At 40.1% G+C, this 18,533-nt stretch overlaps 8 non-coding genes and 1 pseudogene across 8 annotated transcripts; all 9 read right to left on the bottom strand.

Moving 5' to 3' along the window:
* Window positions 1-1,755: 1,755 nt before the first annotated feature.
* On the bottom strand, window positions 1,756-1,878 carry LOC135720989 (5S ribosomal RNA; annotated as a pseudogene).
* A 1,841-nt stretch (window positions 1,879-3,719) lies between these two features.
* On the bottom strand, window positions 3,720-3,838 carry LOC135720988 (5S ribosomal RNA). The gene has a single exon (XR_010521397.1). It is a non-coding gene; the product is annotated as a 5S ribosomal RNA (ribosomal RNA).
* A 1,841-nt stretch (window positions 3,839-5,679) lies between these two features.
* LOC135720987 (5S ribosomal RNA) lies at window positions 5,680-5,798 on the bottom strand. The gene has a single exon (XR_010521396.1). It is a non-coding gene; the product is annotated as a 5S ribosomal RNA (ribosomal RNA).
* Window positions 5,799-7,639: 1,841 nt separating this feature from the next.
* On the bottom strand, window positions 7,640-7,758 carry LOC135720986 (5S ribosomal RNA). The gene has a single exon (XR_010521395.1). It is a non-coding gene; the product is annotated as a 5S ribosomal RNA (ribosomal RNA).
* A 1,840-nt stretch (window positions 7,759-9,598) lies between these two features.
* On the bottom strand, window positions 9,599-9,717 carry LOC135720993 (5S ribosomal RNA). The gene has a single exon (XR_010521401.1). It is a non-coding gene; the product is annotated as a 5S ribosomal RNA (ribosomal RNA).
* Window positions 9,718-11,558: 1,841 nt separating this feature from the next.
* LOC135720992 (5S ribosomal RNA) lies at window positions 11,559-11,677 on the bottom strand. The gene has a single exon (XR_010521400.1). It is a non-coding gene; the product is annotated as a 5S ribosomal RNA (ribosomal RNA).
* Window positions 11,678-13,518: 1,841 nt separating this feature from the next.
* LOC135720991 (5S ribosomal RNA) lies at window positions 13,519-13,637 on the bottom strand. The gene has a single exon (XR_010521399.1). It is a non-coding gene; the product is annotated as a 5S ribosomal RNA (ribosomal RNA).
* Window positions 13,638-15,478: 1,841 nt separating this feature from the next.
* On the bottom strand, window positions 15,479-15,597 carry LOC135720990 (5S ribosomal RNA). Its single transcript, XR_010521398.1, has one exon. It is a non-coding gene; the product is annotated as a 5S ribosomal RNA (ribosomal RNA).
* Window positions 15,598-17,438: 1,841 nt separating this feature from the next.
* On the bottom strand, window positions 17,439-17,557 carry LOC135720985 (5S ribosomal RNA). Its single transcript, XR_010521394.1, has one exon. It is a non-coding gene; the product is annotated as a 5S ribosomal RNA (ribosomal RNA).
* Between the last annotated feature and the right edge of the window lie 976 nt (window positions 17,558-18,533).

Here is an 18,533-nt window from a genome sequence, read left to right as displayed (position 1 = left end):
GGTTGTTCATGTCCAGATAATCTGTGTTTTTGTCATGCGTGTTGTTTGTTTGTTTGTCTTTGTCAGCTTCATGTCTTTGTGATGTTTGTATGTCTTTGTTAACAAAAGTTTGCCAAGGAAACACACAAAAAATTGAACAGATAGGAATGGCTTGAGCCTTTATTTGTTGATTGGTGATCTGAGTCTTTGGATAATTCTGTTCTTTATTGGGCTTTGGCCTGTACAAACCAATTGTTAATTTTTATCTTAAGTGCAAGTTTGTGTTTGTAATTGTTAAGTGTTATTTATTTGTGCGTGTCCTTGTGATGTTTGTATGTATGTCAGCTCCATGTTAAACTAAATGTTTGTAAATGGTAGTAAATGTTTGTCTCTTGTCTTGTCTCATGTTCTCGCTCATAGATCTGTACCTTATCGTGGTGAGTGAGCTTTAAACTAAACAGATCTTGTTTACTTGTGTTTTCAAGCATTGCTTTTTAACACATTCTGGGTGAAAAATAAAAGTTGTAAAAGTATTTCAAGTATTGTGGAGTCTCTGTATGCTTAGGTTTCAGAAGGGGTGGGATAGTGTAAAATAAAACACATCAAAGCCATTAAAAGTCTTCCAGACCAAGTGGGAGTGAACTAATACATTACAACCTTTCTTAATTCAGCCCAAAAAATTAAACAATTGCACAATTTTCCACATGACATAGATGAATCTCATCAGCTCAAACAATGAAAATAATAAACAAAACGTTCAACAGATTAGTGGATTTTAATAAACTAGGCCTGTAAATTTACACATTTCTGCAAATAACACTTCAGCACGTTGACCTGCAGATGGCGCCATCACTAAACAGGCCCGACCCTGCTTAGCTTCCGAGATCGGGCGTGCTCAACTTTCCCCCTAAAAGAGCAGACAAGGGCTGCGTCCGAAACCGCATACTGTATAGTAGGTACTGAATTAGATGAAGTACCTACTTAATTGCCGTTAAAACAGTAGGTACTGTATAGTATGAATCCTGGTAGTATGAATGAGATTCGGACGTACTACATCCGCCATCTTGCTACATCACGTGACATACGTCGTCATCACGTCATGTCATTTCAGCGCGAAAACAGCCGCGTGCCTCTTCTTCTTCGTTGGATAACTCCTCGTCCGGGGCATCATGGGATAGTGAAGCGTCCATCGTATGCACACCATAGATATGTATATAAAGGCTAGATGGCTCAAGGCGGAGTCAGCTGTGTCGTCACTTGGCGGCCATCTTAGGTCAGTGCTGCCATAGTGCTGCTCCCTGCTGCTGTGGACGGAAGGTGAGTGACATACGCCAACTAAAATGCTCGTAACTTGCTGAATTCTTGACGGATTTACAAACGGTTTGGTTTTTTACAAACGTTATTAACGTGGCTATAATTCTGGATGCTTTAACATGTTTCATGAATTTTTTATTTATTTTTAGTATACGTATTCAGTGTCATAGGTACATCTTTGACGTTTATAACAAACCAATCCGTTTGAAAATCGGTAAAAAATTAAGCAAGTTATGGTCATTTAAAAGTACCTGCATCATTAAAACTCAATGCTACGAGTGAGCGAGCGCCCTGTCCTAAGATGGCCGCCAAAATGCGGACGTTCCACTCAATTGGCCATCAGCGCGGACGAGCCATCTAGCCTTTATATACATATCTATGATGCACACTGCAAAATCTAACCGGAAGTAGTAGGTCATCCGGGTACTTTTCGCATACTGTTTTTCGAATACTATGTATTCGGACATACTACTCGCCTCGCCTTTTCCCAGGCGGTCTCCCATCCAAGTACTAACCAGGCCCGACCCTGCTTAGCTTCCGAGATCGGACGAGATCGGGCGTGCTCAGGGTGGTATGGCCGTAAGCGAAAGCTACTGCCAAAATAGGGATCTTTAATCGTATGCCAACCGAGCTAAGCCCTGACCGGCTCTATGCTGGACATTGACTCGGTAACCTTTAGGCCTCTTTAGAACGAAAGGTCGGGCAGTCCATTAAAAAACTACACGTCGGGGACGGATCCAGCCAGGGTTTCGTTCTAGTACGCTTTCCTTTTCTGCTCTCTTTTACTGTCCCGTTCTCCTTCCGCTCGCCGGAACACGCGCAGGGATGCTGAAAAGCACAAGCAAGCATGCCACATAAGAATATTGAATAGTTTTCCCTACATCAGTTGAAGGCACAAAACATTTATTTCAGCAAAGTCCCTGCTGCGTTTCATTTCGCCATGTCTTGAAAATAGCAACAGTTAACCAAGCTGTCCTTTTAGAATGTTTTGATGTTCACTTAGATAACCATTCACTCTTTTTTACGAACACCAGAATCAGGCCTTTAATTTCCATGTATTATTTCAGCTAGGTTGTCGCTGGGAGAAAGCCTTTGTATGCCACATTTTGTGGCACCTAAACCCTTTTAAAATAACGGTCAAGCATCCAACAGACCGTTTTATGCTATTTTGTTTCAGTAGTCTATATTAATTTGTTTATATCCATCACAAGATTTATTTGTTTGTTTATTGGAATGATTCGACCTTGTCTTTTCAGAGTACTTTGCCATTTGAAGTTTATTTAACTACGTTCGGGAGAAGCATGGTCACGAGAGCTCAGAGCTCTCCCGTCGGACAGCACGCCAAATATGCTTTATTTAATATTTGATTACATGTTAATGCGAACTCGTGAAAAACATGACATTTTGTCTTGAACTTTCTACCTGTAAGGATACTCCGCCACAATTCATTACGGATTATATGCAAAAAAAAAAAAAAAGAATAAAAAAATAAAATAAAAAAATAAATTAATTAAATAAATAAAAAATAAATATAAAAAAAACAATATAAATAAAAAATAAATGAATAAATTTTTTTTTAAAAAAATAATAATATAAAAAATAAATAATATATATAAAATGAAGAAAAAAATATATAAAAATAAATAAATAATATAATATACATATTTAAACGAATAAAAAATGAATGAATGAATAAATACACACTTACATAAATGAATAAAATCGATGCAACCTCGTACACTACTCAGTCATAGAAAATGAAAATTCTTTGCTAGGTAGTGATAACATGAATGGAAAATCATCTCGAGTTTTGTCACCCGACTAAAAGTGACAATCTTTTATAGGCAAACGTGTTTTCGTGATCATTAGTAGCTTTGTGCTGTCATGGACCACAGGATAACGGTTTACACCTGCTTATGGTCAATGGAAAACAAAGAGACAAGTCTCATCATTGGCGGTTAAGGCCTGGCACAGCTTTCGTATGGCTCTGCTTATCCACTTCCCCCCATAAATCGCTACAGGAAAATCTCACGTCTGCACGGGCCGTCCGTCTTGAGGGACATCGGAGAAAGCCTTCTTGTAGTTGCGAATGGGGCAACGTAAACAACTTTCCCCCTAAAAGAGCAGACAAGCACGTTCTGGCACGTTCTGATACGTGAAAGGCGTAAATCACCTGCAACACAGCGCTATTAGCGCTCCTCCGCCGTGCTCTTTTGGACAGTGAGCAGAGACAGAAAAATGAAGCGTCTGACCGCCCCCTGGTGGATGAGAGGGAAAATGACGAGACTGAGCCGGCCCTTTGACACAGAGAAACGGAGGAGAGACGAGCCAGCGCAGAGCTCAGAAAGCAAATGCACCAATCGGCGTAAAAGGAGAACAGCGAGCATGGGCGAAGGGCTTCCGGTACAGATGAAAGAAGACTCAAAAGCTTACAGCACCTGGTATTCCCAGGCGGTCTCCCATCCAAGTACTAACCAGGCCCGACCCTGCTTAGCTTCCGAGATCGGACGAGATCGGGCGTGCTCAGGGTGGTATGGCCGTAAGCGAAAGCTACTGCCAAAATAGGGATCTTTAATCGTATGCCAACCGAGCTAAGCCCTGACCGGCTCTATGCTGGACATTGACTCGGTAACCTTTAGGCCTCTTTAGAACGAAAGGTCGGGCAGTCCATTAAAAAACTACACGTCGGGGACGGATCCAGCCAGGGTTTCGTTCTAATACGCTTTCCTTTTCTGCTCTCTTTTACTGTCCCGTTCTCCTTCCGCTCGCCGGAACACGCGCAGGGATGCTGAAAAGCACAAGCAAGCATGCCACATAAGAATATTGAATAGTTTTCCCTACATCAGTTGAAGGCACAAAACATTTATTTCAGCAAAGTCCCTGCTGCGTTTCATTTCGCCATGTCTTGAAAATAGCAACAGTTAACCAAGCTGTCCTTTTAGAATGTTTTGATGTTCACTTAGATAACCATTCACTCTTTTTTACGAACACCAGAATCAGGCCTTTAATTTCCATGTATTATTTCAGCTAGGTTGTCGCTGGGAGAAAGCCTTTGTATGCCACATTTTGTGGCACCTAAACCCTTTTAAAATAACGGTCAAGCATCCAACAGACCGTTTTATGCTATTTTGTTTCAGTAGTCTATATTAATTTGTTTATATCCATCACAAGATTTATTTGTTTGTTTATTGGAATGATTCGACCTTGTCTTTTCAGAGTACTTTGCCATTTGAAGTTTATTTAACTACGTTCGGGAGAAGCATGGTCACGAGAGCTCAGAGCTCTCCCGTCGGACAGCACGCCAAATATGCTTTATTTAATATTTGATTACATGTTAATGCGAACTCGTGAAAAACATGACATTTTGTCTTGAACTTTCTACCTGTAAGGATACTCCGCCACAATTCATTACGGATTATATGCAAAAAAAAAAAAAAAGAATAAAAAAATAAAATAAAAAAATAAATTAATTAAATAAATAAAAAATAAATATAAAAAAAACAATATAAATAAAAAATAAATGAATAAATTTTTTTTTAAAAAAATAATAATATAAAAAATAAATAATATATATAAAATGAAGAAAAAAATATATAAAAATAAATAAATAATATAATATACATATTTAAACGAATAAAAAATGAATGAATGAATAAATACACACTTACATAAATGAATAAAATCGATGCAACCTCGTACACTACTCAGTCATAGAAAATGAAAATTCTTTGCTAGGTAGTGATAACATGAATGGAAAATCATCTCGAGTTTTGTCACCCGACTAAAAGTGACAATCTTTTATAGGCAAACGTGTTTTCGTGATCATTAGTAGCTTTGTGCTGTCATGGACCACAGGATAACGGTTTACACCTGCTTATGGTCAATGGAAAACAAAGAGACAAGTCTCATCATTGGCGGTTAAGGCCTGGCACAGCTTTCGTATGGCTCTGCTTATCCACTTCCCCCCATAAATCGCTACAGGAAAATCTCACGTCTGCACGGGCCGTCCGTCTTGAGGGACATCGGAGAAAGCCTTCTTGTAGTTGCGAATGGGGCAACGTAAACAACTTTCCCCCTAAAAGAGCAGACAAGCACGTTCTGGCACGTTCTGATACGTGAAAGGCGTAAATCACCTGCAACACAGCGCTATTAGCGCTCCTCCGCCGTGCTCTTTTGGACAGTGAGCAGAGACAGAAAAATGAAGCGTCTGACCGCCCCCTGGTGGATGAGAGGGAAAATGACGAGACTGAGCCGGCCCTTTGACACAGAGAAACGGAGGAGAGACGAGCCAGCGCAGAGCTCAGAAAGCAAATGCACCAATCGGCGTAAAAGGAGAACAGCGAGCATGGGCGAAGGGCTTCCGGTACAGATGAAAGAAGACTCAAAAGCTTACAGCACCTGGTATTCCCAGGCGGTCTCCCATCCAAGTACTAACCAGGCCCGACCCTGCTTAGCTTCCGAGATCGGACGAGATCGGGCGTGCTCAGGGTGGTATGGCCGTAAGCGAAAGCTACTGCCAAAATAGGGATCTTTAATCGTATGCCAACCGAGCTAAGCCCTGACCGGCTCTATGCTGGACATTGACTCGGTAACCTTTAGGCCTCTTTAGAACGAAAGGTCGGGCAGTCCATTAAAAAACTACACGTCGGGGACGGATCCAGCCAGGGTTTCGTTCTAATACGCTTTCCTTTTCTGCTCTCTTTTACTGTCCCGTTCTCCTTCCGCTCGCCGGAACACGCGCAGGGATGCTGAAAAGCACAAGCAAGCATGCCACATAAGAATATTGAATAGTTTTCCCTACATCAGTTGAAGGCACAAAACATTTATTTCAGCAAAGTCCCTGCTGCGTTTCATTTCGCCATGTCTTGAAAATAGCAACAGTTAACCAAGCTGTCCTTTTAGAATGTTTTGATGTTCACTTAGATAACCATTCACTCTTTTTTACGAACACCAGAATCAGGCCTTTAATTTCCATGTATTATTTCAGCTAGGTTGTCGCTGGGAGAAAGCCTTTGTATGCCACATTTTGTGGCACCTAAACCCTTTTAAAATAACGGTCAAGCATCCAACAGACCGTTTTATGCTATTTTGTTTCAGTAGTCTATATTAATTTGTTTATATCCATCACAAGATTTATTTGTTTGTTTATTGGAATGATTCGACCTTGTCTTTTCAGAGTACTTTGCCATTTGAAGTTTATTTAACTACGTTCGGGAGAAGCATGGTCACGAGAGCTCAGAGCTCTCCCGTCGGACAGCACGCCAAATATGCTTTATTTAATATTTGATTACATGTTAATGCGAACTCGTGAAAAACATGACATTTTGTCTTGAACTTTCTACCTGTAAGGATACTCCGCCACAATTCATTACGGATTATATGCAAAAAAAAAAAAAAAGAATAAAAAAATAAAATAAAAAAATAAATTAATTAAATAAATAAAAAATAAATATAAAAAAAACAATATAAATAAAAAATAAATGAATAAATTTTTTTTAAAAAAAATAATAATATAAAAAATAAATAATATATATAAAATGAAGAAAAAAATATATAAAAATAAATAAATAATATAATATACATATTTAAACGAATAAAAAATGAATGAATGAATAAATACACACTTACATAAATGAATAAAATCGATGCAACCTCGTACACTACTCAGTCATAGAAAATGAAAATTCTTTGCTAGGTAGTGATAACATGAATGGAAAATCATCTCGAGTTTTGTCACCCGACTAAAAGTGACAATCTTTTATAGGCAAACGTGTTTTCGTGATCATTAGTAGCTTTGTGCTGTCATGGACCACAGGATAACGGTTTACACCTGCTTATGGTCAATGGAAAACAAAGAGACAAGTCTCATCATTGGCGGTTAAGGCCTGGCACAGCTTTCGTATGGCTCTGCTTATCCACTTCCCCCCATAAATCGCTACAGGAAAATCTCACGTCTGCACGGGCCGTCCGTCTTGAGGGACATCGGAGAAAGCCTTCTTGTAGTTGCGAATGGGGCAACGTAAACAACTTTCCCCCTAAAAGAGCAGACAAGCACGTTCTGGCACGTTCTGATACGTGAAAGGCGTAAATCACCTGCAACACAGCGCTATTAGCGCTCCTCCGCCGTGCTCTTTTGGACAGTGAGCAGAGACAGAAAAATGAAGCGTCTGACCGCCCCCTGGTGGATGAGAGGGAAAATGACGAGACTGAGCCGGCCCTTTGACACAGAGAAACGGAGGAGAGACGAGCCAGCGCAGAGCTCAGAAAGCAAATGCACCAATCGGCGTAAAAGGAGAACAGCGAGCATGGGCGAAGGGCTTCCGGTACAGATGAAAGAAGACTCAAAAGCTTACAGCACCTGGTATTCCCAGGCGGTCTCCCATCCAAGTACTAACCAGGCCCGACCCTGCTTAGCTTCCGAGATCGGACGAGATCGGGCGTGCTCAGGGTGGTATGGCCGTAAGCGAAAGCTACTGCCAAAATAGGGATCTTTAATCGTATGCCAACCGAGCTAAGCCCTGACCGGCTCTATGCTGGACATTGACTCGGTAACCTTTAGGCCTCTTTAGAACGAAAGGTCGGGCAGTCCATTAAAAAACTACACGTCGGGGACGGATCCAGCCAGGGTTTCGTTCTAATACGCTTTCCTTTTCTGCTCTCTTTTACTGTCCCGTTCTCCTTCCGCTCGCCGGAACACGCGCAGGGATGCTGAAAAGCACAAGCAAGCATGCCACATAAGAATATTGAATAGTTTTCCCTACATCAGTTGAAGGCACAAAACATTTATTTCAGCAAAGTCCCTGCTGCGTTTCATTTCGCCATGTCTTGAAAATAGCAACAGTTAACCAAGCTGTCCTTTTAGAATGTTTTGATGTTCACTTAGATAACCATTCACTCTTTTTTACGAACACCAGAATCAGGCCTTTAATTTCCATGTATTATTTCAGCTAGGTTGTCGCTGGGAGAAAGCCTTTGTATGCCACATTTTGTGGCACCTAAACCCTTTTAAAATAACGGTCAAGCATCCAACAGACCGTTTTATGCTATTTTGTTTCAGTAGTCTATATTAATTTGTTTATATCCATCACAAGATTTATTTGTTTGTTTATTGGAATGATTCGACCTTGTCTTTTCAGAGTACTTTGCCATTTGAAGTTTATTTAACTACGTTCGGGAGAAGCATGGTCACGAGAGCTCAGAGCTCTCCCGTCGGACAGCACGCCAAATATGCTTTATTTAATATTTGATTACATGTTAATGCGAACTCGTGAAAAACATGACATTTTGTCTTGAACTTTCTACCTGTAAGGATACTCCGCCACAATTCATTACGGATTATATGCAAAAAAAAAAAAAAAGAATAAAAAAATAAAATAAAAAAATAAATTAATTAAATAAATAAAAAATAAATATAAAAAAAACAATATAAATAAAAAATAAATGAATAAATTTTTTTTAAAAAAATAATAATATAAAAAATAAATAATATATATAAAATGAAGAAAAAAATATATAAAAATAAATAAATAATATAATATACATATTTAAACGAATAAAAAATGAATGAATGAATAAATACACACTTACATAAATGAATAAAATCGATGCAACCTCGTACACTACTCAGTCATAGAAAATGAAAATTCTTTGCTAGGTAGTGATAACATGAATGGAAAATCATCTCGAGTTTTGTCACCCGACTAAAAGTGACAATCTTTTATAGGCAAACGTGTTTTCGTGATCATTAGTAGCTTTGTGCTGTCATGGACCACAGGATAACGGTTTACACCTGCTTATGGTCAATGGAAAACAAAGAGACAAGTCTCATCATTGGCGGTTAAGGCCTGGCACAGCTTTCGTATGGCTCTGCTTATCCACTTCCCCCCATAAATCGCTACAGGAAAATCTCACGTCTGCACGGGCCGTCCGTCTTGAGGGACATCGGAGAAAGCCTTCTTGTAGTTGCGAATGGGGCAACGTAAACAACTTTCCCCCTAAAAGAGCAGACAAGCACGTTCTGGCACGTTCTGATACGTGAAAGGCGTAAATCACCTGCAACACAGCGCTATTAGCGCTCCTCCGCCGTGCTCTTTTGGACAGTGAGCAGAGACAGAAAAATGAAGCGTCTGACCGCCCCCTGGTGGATGAGAGGGAAAATGACGAGACTGAGCCGGCCCTTTGACACAGAGAAACGGAGGAGAGACGAGCCAGCGCAGAGCTCAGAAAGCAAATGCACCAATCGGCGTAAAAGGAGAACAGCGAGCATGGGCGAAGGGCTTCCGGTACAGATGAAAGAAGACTCAAAAGCTTACAGCACCTGGTATTCCCAGGCGGTCTCCCATCCAAGTACTAACCAGGCCCGACCCTGCTTAGCTTCCGAGATCGGACGAGATCGGGCGTGCTCAGGGTGGTATGGCCGTAAGCGAAAGCTACTGCCAAAATAGGGATCTTTAATCGTATGCCAACCGAGCTAAGCCCTGACCGGCTCTATGCTGGACATTGACTCGGTAACCTTTAGGCCTCTTTAGAACGAAAGGTCGGGCAGTCCATTAAAAAACTACACGTCGGGGACGGATCCAGCCAGGGTTTCGTTCTAATACGCTTTCCTTTTCTGCTCTCTTTTACTGTCCCGTTCTCCTTCCGCTCGCCGGAACACGCGCAGGGATGCTGAAAAGCACAAGCAAGCATGCCACATAAGAATATTGAATAGTTTTCCCTACATCAGTTGAAGGCACAAAACATTTATTTCAGCAAAGTCCCTGCTGCGTTTCATTTCGCCATGTCTTGAAAATAGCAACAGTTAACCAAGCTGTCCTTTTAGAATGTTTTGATGTTCACTTAGATAACCATTCACTCTTTTTTACGAACACCAGAATCAGGCCTTTAATTTCCATGTATTATTTCAGCTAGGTTGTCGCTGGGAGAAAGCCTTTGTATGCCACATTTTGTGGCACCTAAACCCTTTTAAAATAACGGTCAAGCATCCAACAGACCGTTTTATGCTATTTTGTTTCAGTAGTCTATATTAATTTGTTTATATCCATCACAAGATTTATTTGTTTGTTTATTGGAATGATTCGACCTTGTCTTTTCAGAGTACTTTGCCATTTGAAGTTTATTTAACTACGTTCGGGAGAAGCATGGTCACGAGAGCTCAGAGCTCTCCCGTCGGACAGCACGCCAAATATGCTTTATTTAATATTTGATTACATGTTAATGCGAACTCGTGAAAAACATGACATTTTGTCTTGAACTTTCTACCTGTAAGGATACTCCGCCACAATTCATTACGGATTATATGCAAAAAAAAAAAAAAAGAATAAAAAAATAAAATAAAAAAATAAATTAATTAAATAAATAAAAAATAAATATAAAAAAAACAATATAAATAAAAAATAAATGAATAAATTTTTTTTTAAAAAAATAATAATATAAAAAATAAATAATATATATAAAATGAAGAAAAAAATATATAAAAATAAATAAATAATATAATATACATATTTAAACGAATAAAAAATGAATGAATGAATAAATACACACTTACATAAATGAATAAAATCGATGCAACCTCGTACACTACTCAGTCATAGAAAATGAAAATTCTTTGCTAGGTAGTGATAACATGAATGGAAAATCATCTCGAGTTTTGTCACCCGACTAAAAGTGACAATCTTTTATAGGCAAACGTGTTTTCGTGATCATTAGTAGCTTTGTGCTGTCATGGACCACAGGATAACGGTTTACACCTGCTTATGGTCAATGGAAAACAAAGAGACAAGTCTCATCATTGGCGGTTAAGGCCTGGCACAGCTTTCGTATGGCTCTGCTTATCCACTTCCCCCCATAAATCGCTACAGGAAAATCTCACGTCTGCACGGGCCGTCCGTCTTGAGGGACATCGGAGAAAGCCTTCTTGTAGTTGCGAATGGGGCAACGTAAACAACTTTCCCCCTAAAAGAGCAGACAAGCACGTTCTGGCACGTTCTGATACGTGAAAGGCGTAAATCACCTGCAACACAGCGCTATTAGCGCTCCTCCGCCGTGCTCTTTTGGACAGTGAGCAGAGACAGAAAAATGAAGCGTCTGACCGCCCCCTGGTGGATGAGAGGGAAAATGACGAGACTGAGCCGGCCCTTTGACACAGAGAAACGGAGGAGAGACGAGCCAGCGCAGAGCTCAGAAAGCAAATGCACCAATCGGCGTAAAAGGAGAACAGCGAGCATGGGCGAAGGGCTTCCGGTACAGATGAAAGAAGACTCAAAAGCTTACAGCACCTGGTATTCCCAGGCGGTCTCCCATCCAAGTACTAACCAGGCCCGACCCTGCTTAGCTTCCGAGATCGGACGAGATCGGGCGTGCTCAGGGTGGTATGGCCGTAAGCGAAAGCTACTGCCAAAATAGGGATCTTTAATCGTATGCCAACCGAGCTAAGCCCTGACCGGCTCTATGCTGGACATTGACTCGGTAACCTTTAGGCCTCTTTAGAACGAAAGGTCGGGCAGTCCATTAAAAAACTACACGTCGGGGACGGATCCAGCCAGGGTTTCGTTCTAATACGCTTTCCTTTTCTGCTCTCTTTTACTGTCCCGTTCTCCTTCCGCTCGCCGGAACACGCGCAGGGATGCTGAAAAGCACAAGCAAGCATGCCACATAAGAATATTGAATAGTTTTCCCTACATCAGTTGAAGGCACAAAACATTTATTTCAGCAAAGTCCCTGCTGCGTTTCATTTCGCCATGTCTTGAAAATAGCAACAGTTAACCAAGCTGTCCTTTTAGAATGTTTTGATGTTCACTTAGATAACCATTCACTCTTTTTTACGAACACCAGAATCAGGCCTTTAATTTCCATGTATTATTTCAGCTAGGTTGTCGCTGGGAGAAAGCCTTTGTATGCCACATTTTGTGGCACCTAAACCCTTTTAAAATAACGGTCAAGCATCCAACAGACCGTTTTATGCTATTTTGTTTCAGTAGTCTATATTAATTTGTTTATATCCATCACAAGATTTATTTGTTTGTTTATTGGAATGATTCGACCTTGTCTTTTCAGAGTACTTTGCCATTTGAAGTTTATTTAACTACGTTCGGGAGAAGCATGGTCACGAGAGCTCAGAGCTCTCCCGTCGGACAGCACGCCAAATATGCTTTATTTAATATTTGATTACATGTTAATGCGAACTCGTGAAAAACATGACATTTTGTCTTGAACTTTCTACCTGTAAGGATACTCCGCCACAATTCATTACGGATTATATGCAAAAAAAAAAAAAAAGAATAAAAAAATAAAATAAAAAAATAAATTAATTAAATAAATAAAAAATAAATATAAAAAAAACAATATAAATAAAAAATAAATGAATAAATTTTTTTTTAAAAAAATAATAATATAAAAAATAAATAATATATATAAAATGAAGAAAAAAATATATAAAAATAAATAAATAATATAATATACATATTTAAACGAATAAAAAATGAATGAATGAATAAATACACACTTACATAAATGAATAAAATCGATGCAACCTCGTACACTACTCAGTCATAGAAAATGAAAATTCTTTGCTAGGTAGTGATAACATGAATGGAAAATCATCTCGAGTTTTGTCACCCGACTAAAAGTGACAATCTTTTATAGGCAAACGTGTTTTCGTGATCATTAGTAGCTTTGTGCTGTCATGGACCACAGGATAACGGTTTACACCTGCTTATGGTCAATGGAAAACAAAGAGACAAGTCTCATCATTGGCGGTTAAGGCCTGGCACAGCTTTCGTATGGCTCTGCTTATCCACTTCCCCCCATAAATCGCTACAGGAAAATCTCACGTCTGCACGGGCCGTCCGTCTTGAGGGACATCGGAGAAAGCCTTCTTGTAGTTGCGAATGGGGCAACGTAAACAACTTTCCCCCTAAAAGAGCAGACAAGCACGTTCTGGCACGTTCTGATACGTGAAAGGCGTAAATCACCTGCAACACAGCGCTATTAGCGCTCCTCCGCCGTGCTCTTTTGGACAGTGAGCAGAGACAGAAAAATGAAGCGTCTGACCGCCCCCTGGTGGATGAGAGGGAAAATGACGAGACTGAGCCGGCCCTTTGACACAGAGAAACGGAGGAGAGACGAGCCAGCGCAGAGCTCAGAAAGCAAATGCACCAATCGGCGTAAAAGGAGAACAGCGAGCATGGGCGAAGGGCTTCCGGTACAGATGAAAGAAGACTCAAAAGCTTACAGCACCTGGTATTCCCAGGCGGTCTCCCATCCAAGTACTAACCAGGCCCGACCCTGCTTAGCTTCCGAGATCGGACGAGATCGGGCGTGCTCAGGGTGGTATGGCCGTAAGCGAAAGCTACTGCCAAAATAGGGATCTTTAATCGTATGCCAACCGAGCTAAGCCCTGACCGGCTCTATGCTGGACATTGACTCGGTAACCTTTAGGCCTCTTTAGAACGAAAGGTCGGGCAGTCCATTAAAAAACTACACGTCGGGGACGGATCCAGCCAGGGTTTCGTTCTAATACGCTTTCCTTTTCTGCTCTCTTTTACTGTCCCGTTCTCCTTCCGCTCGCCGGAACACGCGCAGGGATGCTGAAAAGCACAAGCAAGCATGCCACATAAGAATATTGAATAGTTTTCCCTACATCAGTTGAAGGCACAAAACATTTATTTCAGCAAAGTCCCTGCTGCGTTTCATTTCGCCATGTCTTGAAAATAGCAACAGTTAACCAAGCTGTCCTTTTAGAATGTTTTGATGTTCACTTAGATAACCATTCACTCTTTTTTACGAACACCAGAATCAGGCCTTTAATTTCCATGTATTATTTCAGCTAGGTTGTCGCTGGGAGAAAGCCTTTGTATGCCACATTTTGTGGCACCTAAACCCTTTTAAAATAACGGTCAAGCATCCAACAGACCGTTTTATGCTATTTTGTTTCAGTAGTCTATATTAATTTGTTTATATCCATCACAAGATTTATTTGTTTGTTTATTGGAATGATTCGACCTTGTCTTTTCAGAGTACTTTGCCATTTGAAGTTTATTTAACTACGTTCGGGAGAAGCATGGTCACGAGAGCTCAGAGCTCTCCCGTCGGACAGCACGCCAAATATGCTTTATTTAATATTTGATTACATGTTAATGCGAACTCGTGAAAAACATGACATTTTGTCTTGAACTTTCTACCTGTAAGGATACTCCGCCACAATTCATTACGGATTATATGCAAAAAAAAAAAAAAAGAATAAAAAAATAAAATAAAAAAATAAATTAATTAAATAAATAAAAAATAAATATAAAAAAAACAATATAAATAAAAAATAAATGAATAAATTTTTTTTTAAAAAAATAATAATATAAAAAATAAATAATATATATAAAATGAAGAAAAAAATATATAAAAATAAATAAATAATATAATATACATATTTAAACGAATAAAAAATGAATGAATGAATAAATACACACTTACATAAATGAATAAAATCGATGCAACCTCGTACACTACTCAGTCATAGAAAATGAAAATTCTTTGCTAGGTAGTGATAACATGAATGGAAAATCATCTCGAGTTTTGTCACCCGACTAAAAGTGACAATCTTTTATAGGCAAACGTGTTTTCGTGATCATTAGTAGCTTTGTGCTGTCATGGACCACAGGATAACGGTTTACACCTGCTTATGGTCAATGGAAAACAAAGAGACAAGTCTCATCATTGGCGGTTAAGGCCTGGCACAGCTTTCGTATGGCTCTGCTTATCCACTTCCCCCCATAAATCGCTACAGGAAAATCTCACGTCTGCACGGGCCGTCCGTCTTGAGGGACATCGGAGAAAGCCTTCTTGTAGTTGCGAATGGGGCAACGTAAACAACTTTCCCCCTAAAAGAGCAGACAAGCACGTTCTGGCACGTTCTGATACGTGAAAGGCGTAAATCACCTGCAACACAGCGCTATTAGCGCTCCTCCGCCGTGCTCTTTTGGACAGTGAGCAGAGACAGAAAAATGAAGCGTCTGACCGCCCCCTGGTGGATGAGAGGGAAAATGACGAGACTGAGCCGGCCCTTTGACACAGAGAAACGGAGGAGAGACGAGCCAGCGCAGAGCTCAGAAAGCAAATGCACCAATCGGCGTAAAAGGAGAACAGCGAGCATGGGCGAAGGGCTTCCGGTACAGATGAAAGAAGACTCAAAAGCTTACAGCACCTGGTATTCCCAGGCGGTCTCCCATCCAAGTACTAACCAGGCCCGACCCTGCTTAGCTTCCGAGATCGGACGAGATCGGGCGTGCTCAGGGTGGTATGGCCGTAAGCGAAAGCTACTGCCAAAATAGGGATCTTTAATCGTATGCCAACCGAGCTAAGCCCTGACCGGCTCTATGCTGGACATTGACTCGGTAACCTTTAGGCCTCTTTAGAACGAAAGGTCGGGCAGTCCATTAAAAAACTACACGTCGGGGACGGATCCAGCCAGGGTTTCGTTCTAATACGCTTTCCTTTTCTGCTCTCTTTTACTGTCCCGTTCTCCTTCCGCTCGCCGGAACACGCGCAGGGATGCTGAAAAGCACAAGCAAGCATGCCACATAAGAATATTGAATAGTTTTCCCTACATCAGTTGAAGGCACAAAACATTTATTTCAGCAAAGTCCCTGCTGCGTTTCATTTCGCCATGTCTTGAAAATAGCAACAGTTAACCAAGCTGTCCTTTTAGAATGTTTTGATGTTCACTTAGATAACCATTCACTCTTTTTTACGAACACCAGAATCAGGCCTTTAATTTCCATGTATTATTTCAGCTAGGTTGTCGCTGGGAGAAAGCCTTTGTATGCCACATTTTGTGGCACCTAAACCCTTTTAAAATAACGGTCAAGCATCCAACAGACCGTTTTATGCTATTTTGTTTCAGTAGTCTATATTAATTTGTTTATATCCATCACAAGATTTATTTGTTTGTTTATTGGAATGATTCGACCTTGTCTTTTCAGAGTACTTTGCCATTTGAAGTTTATTTAACTACGTTCGGGAGAAGCATGGTCACGAGAGCTCAGAGCTCTCCCGTCGGACAGCACGCCAAATATGCTTTATTTAATATTTGATTACATGTTAATGCGAACTCGTGAAAAACATGACATTTTGTCTTGAACTTTCTACCTGTAAGGATACTCCGCCACAATTCATTACGGATTATATGCAAAAAAAAAAAAAAAGAATAAAAAAATAAAATAAAAAAATAAATTAATTAAATAAATAAAAAATAAATATAAAAAAAACAATATAAATAAAAAATAAATGAATAAATTTTTTTTTAAAAAAATAATAATATAAAAAATAAATAATATATATAAAATGAAGAAAAAAATATATAAAAATAAATAAATAATATAATATACATATTTAAACGAATAAAAAATGAATGAATGAATAAATACACACTTACATAAATGAATAAAATCGATGCAACCTCGTACACTACTCAGTCATAGAAAATGAAAATTCTTTGCTAGGTAGTGATAACATGAATGGAAAATCATCTCGAGTTTTGTCACCCGACTAAAAGTGACAATCTTTTATAGGCAAACGTGTTTTCGTGATCATTAGTAGCTTTGTGCTGTCATGGACCACAGGATAACGGTTTACACCTGCTTATGGTCAATGGAAAACAAAGAGACAAGTCTCATCATTGGCGGTTAAGGCCTGGCACAGCTTTCGTATGGCTCTGCTTATCCACTTCCCCCCATAAATCGCTACAGGAAAATCTCACGTCTGCACGGGCCGTCCGTCTTGAGGGACATCGGAGAAAGCCTTCTTGTAGTTGCGAATGGGGCAACGTAAACAACTTTCCCCCTAAAAGAGCAGACAAGCACGTTCTGGCACGTTCTGATACGTGAAAGGCGTAAATCACCTGCAACACAGCGCTATTAGCGCTCCTCCGCCGTGCTCTTTTGGACAGTGAGCAGAGACAGAAAAATGAAGCGTCTGACCGCCCCCTGGTGGATGAGAGGGAAAATGACGAGACTGAGCCGGCCCTTTGACACAGAGAAACGGAGGAGAGACGAGCCAGCGCAGAGCTCAGAAAGCAAATGCACCAATCGGCGTAAAAGGAGAACAGCGAGCATGGGCGAAGGGCTTCCGGTACAGATGAAAGAAGACTCAAAAGCTTACAGCACCTGGTATTCCCAGGCGGTCTCCCATCCAAGTACTAACCAGGCCCGACCCTGCTTAGCTTCCGAGATCGGACGAGATCGGGCGTGCTCAGGGTGGTATGGCCGTAAGCGAAAGCTACTGCCAAAATAGGGATCTTTAATCGTATGCCAACCGAGCTAAGCCCTGACCGGCTCTATGCTGGACATTGACTCGGTAACCTTTAGGCCTCTTTAGAACGAAAGGTCGGGCAGTCCATTAAAAAACTACACGTCGGGGACGGATCCAGCCAGGGTTTCGTTCTAATACGCTTTCCTTTTCTGCTCTCTTTTACTGTCCCGTTCTCCTTCCGCTCGCCGGAACACGCGCAGGGATGCTGAAAAGCACAAGCAAGCATGCCACATAAGAATATTGAATAGTTTTCCCTACATCAGTTGAAGGCACAAAACATTTATTTCAGCAAAGTCCCTGCTGCGTTTCATTTCGCCATGTCTTGAAAATAGCAACAGTTAACCAAGCTGTCCTTTTAGAATGTTTTGATGTTCACTTAGATAACCATTCACTCTTTTTTACGAACACCAGAATCAGGCCTTTAATTTCCATGTATTATTTCAGCTAGGTTGTCGCTGGGAGAAAGCCTTTGTATGCCACATTTTGTGGCACCTAAACCCTTTTAAAATAACGGTCAAGCATCCAACAGACCGTTTTATGCTATTTTGTTTCAGTAGTCTATATTAATTTGTTTATATCCATCACAAGATTTATTTGTTTGTTTATTGGAATGATTCGACCTTGTCTTTTCAGAGTACTTTGCCATTTGAAGTTTATTTAACTACGTTCGGGAGAAGCATGGTCACGAGAGCTCAGAGCTCTCCCGTCGGACAGCACGCCAAATATGCTTTATTTAATATTTGATTACATGTTAATGCGAACTCGTGAAAAACATGACATTTTGTCTTGAACTTTCTACCTGTAAGGATACTCCGCCACAATTCATTACGGATTATATGCAAAAAAAAAAAAAAGAATAAAAAAATAAAATAAAAAAATAAATTAATTAAATAAATAAAAAATAAATATAAAAAAAACAATATAAATAAAAAATAATT

This window comes from Paramisgurnus dabryanus, chromosome 13, assembly GCF_030506205.2.
Source record: "Paramisgurnus dabryanus chromosome 13, PD_genome_1.1, whole genome shotgun sequence".
In the NCBI taxonomy this organism is placed as follows: Eukaryota; Metazoa; Chordata; class Actinopteri; order Cypriniformes; family Cobitidae; genus Paramisgurnus; species Paramisgurnus dabryanus.
Note: the sequence above shows the minus strand (reverse complement) of the source record. Positions and strands in the feature narration are given on the sequence as shown.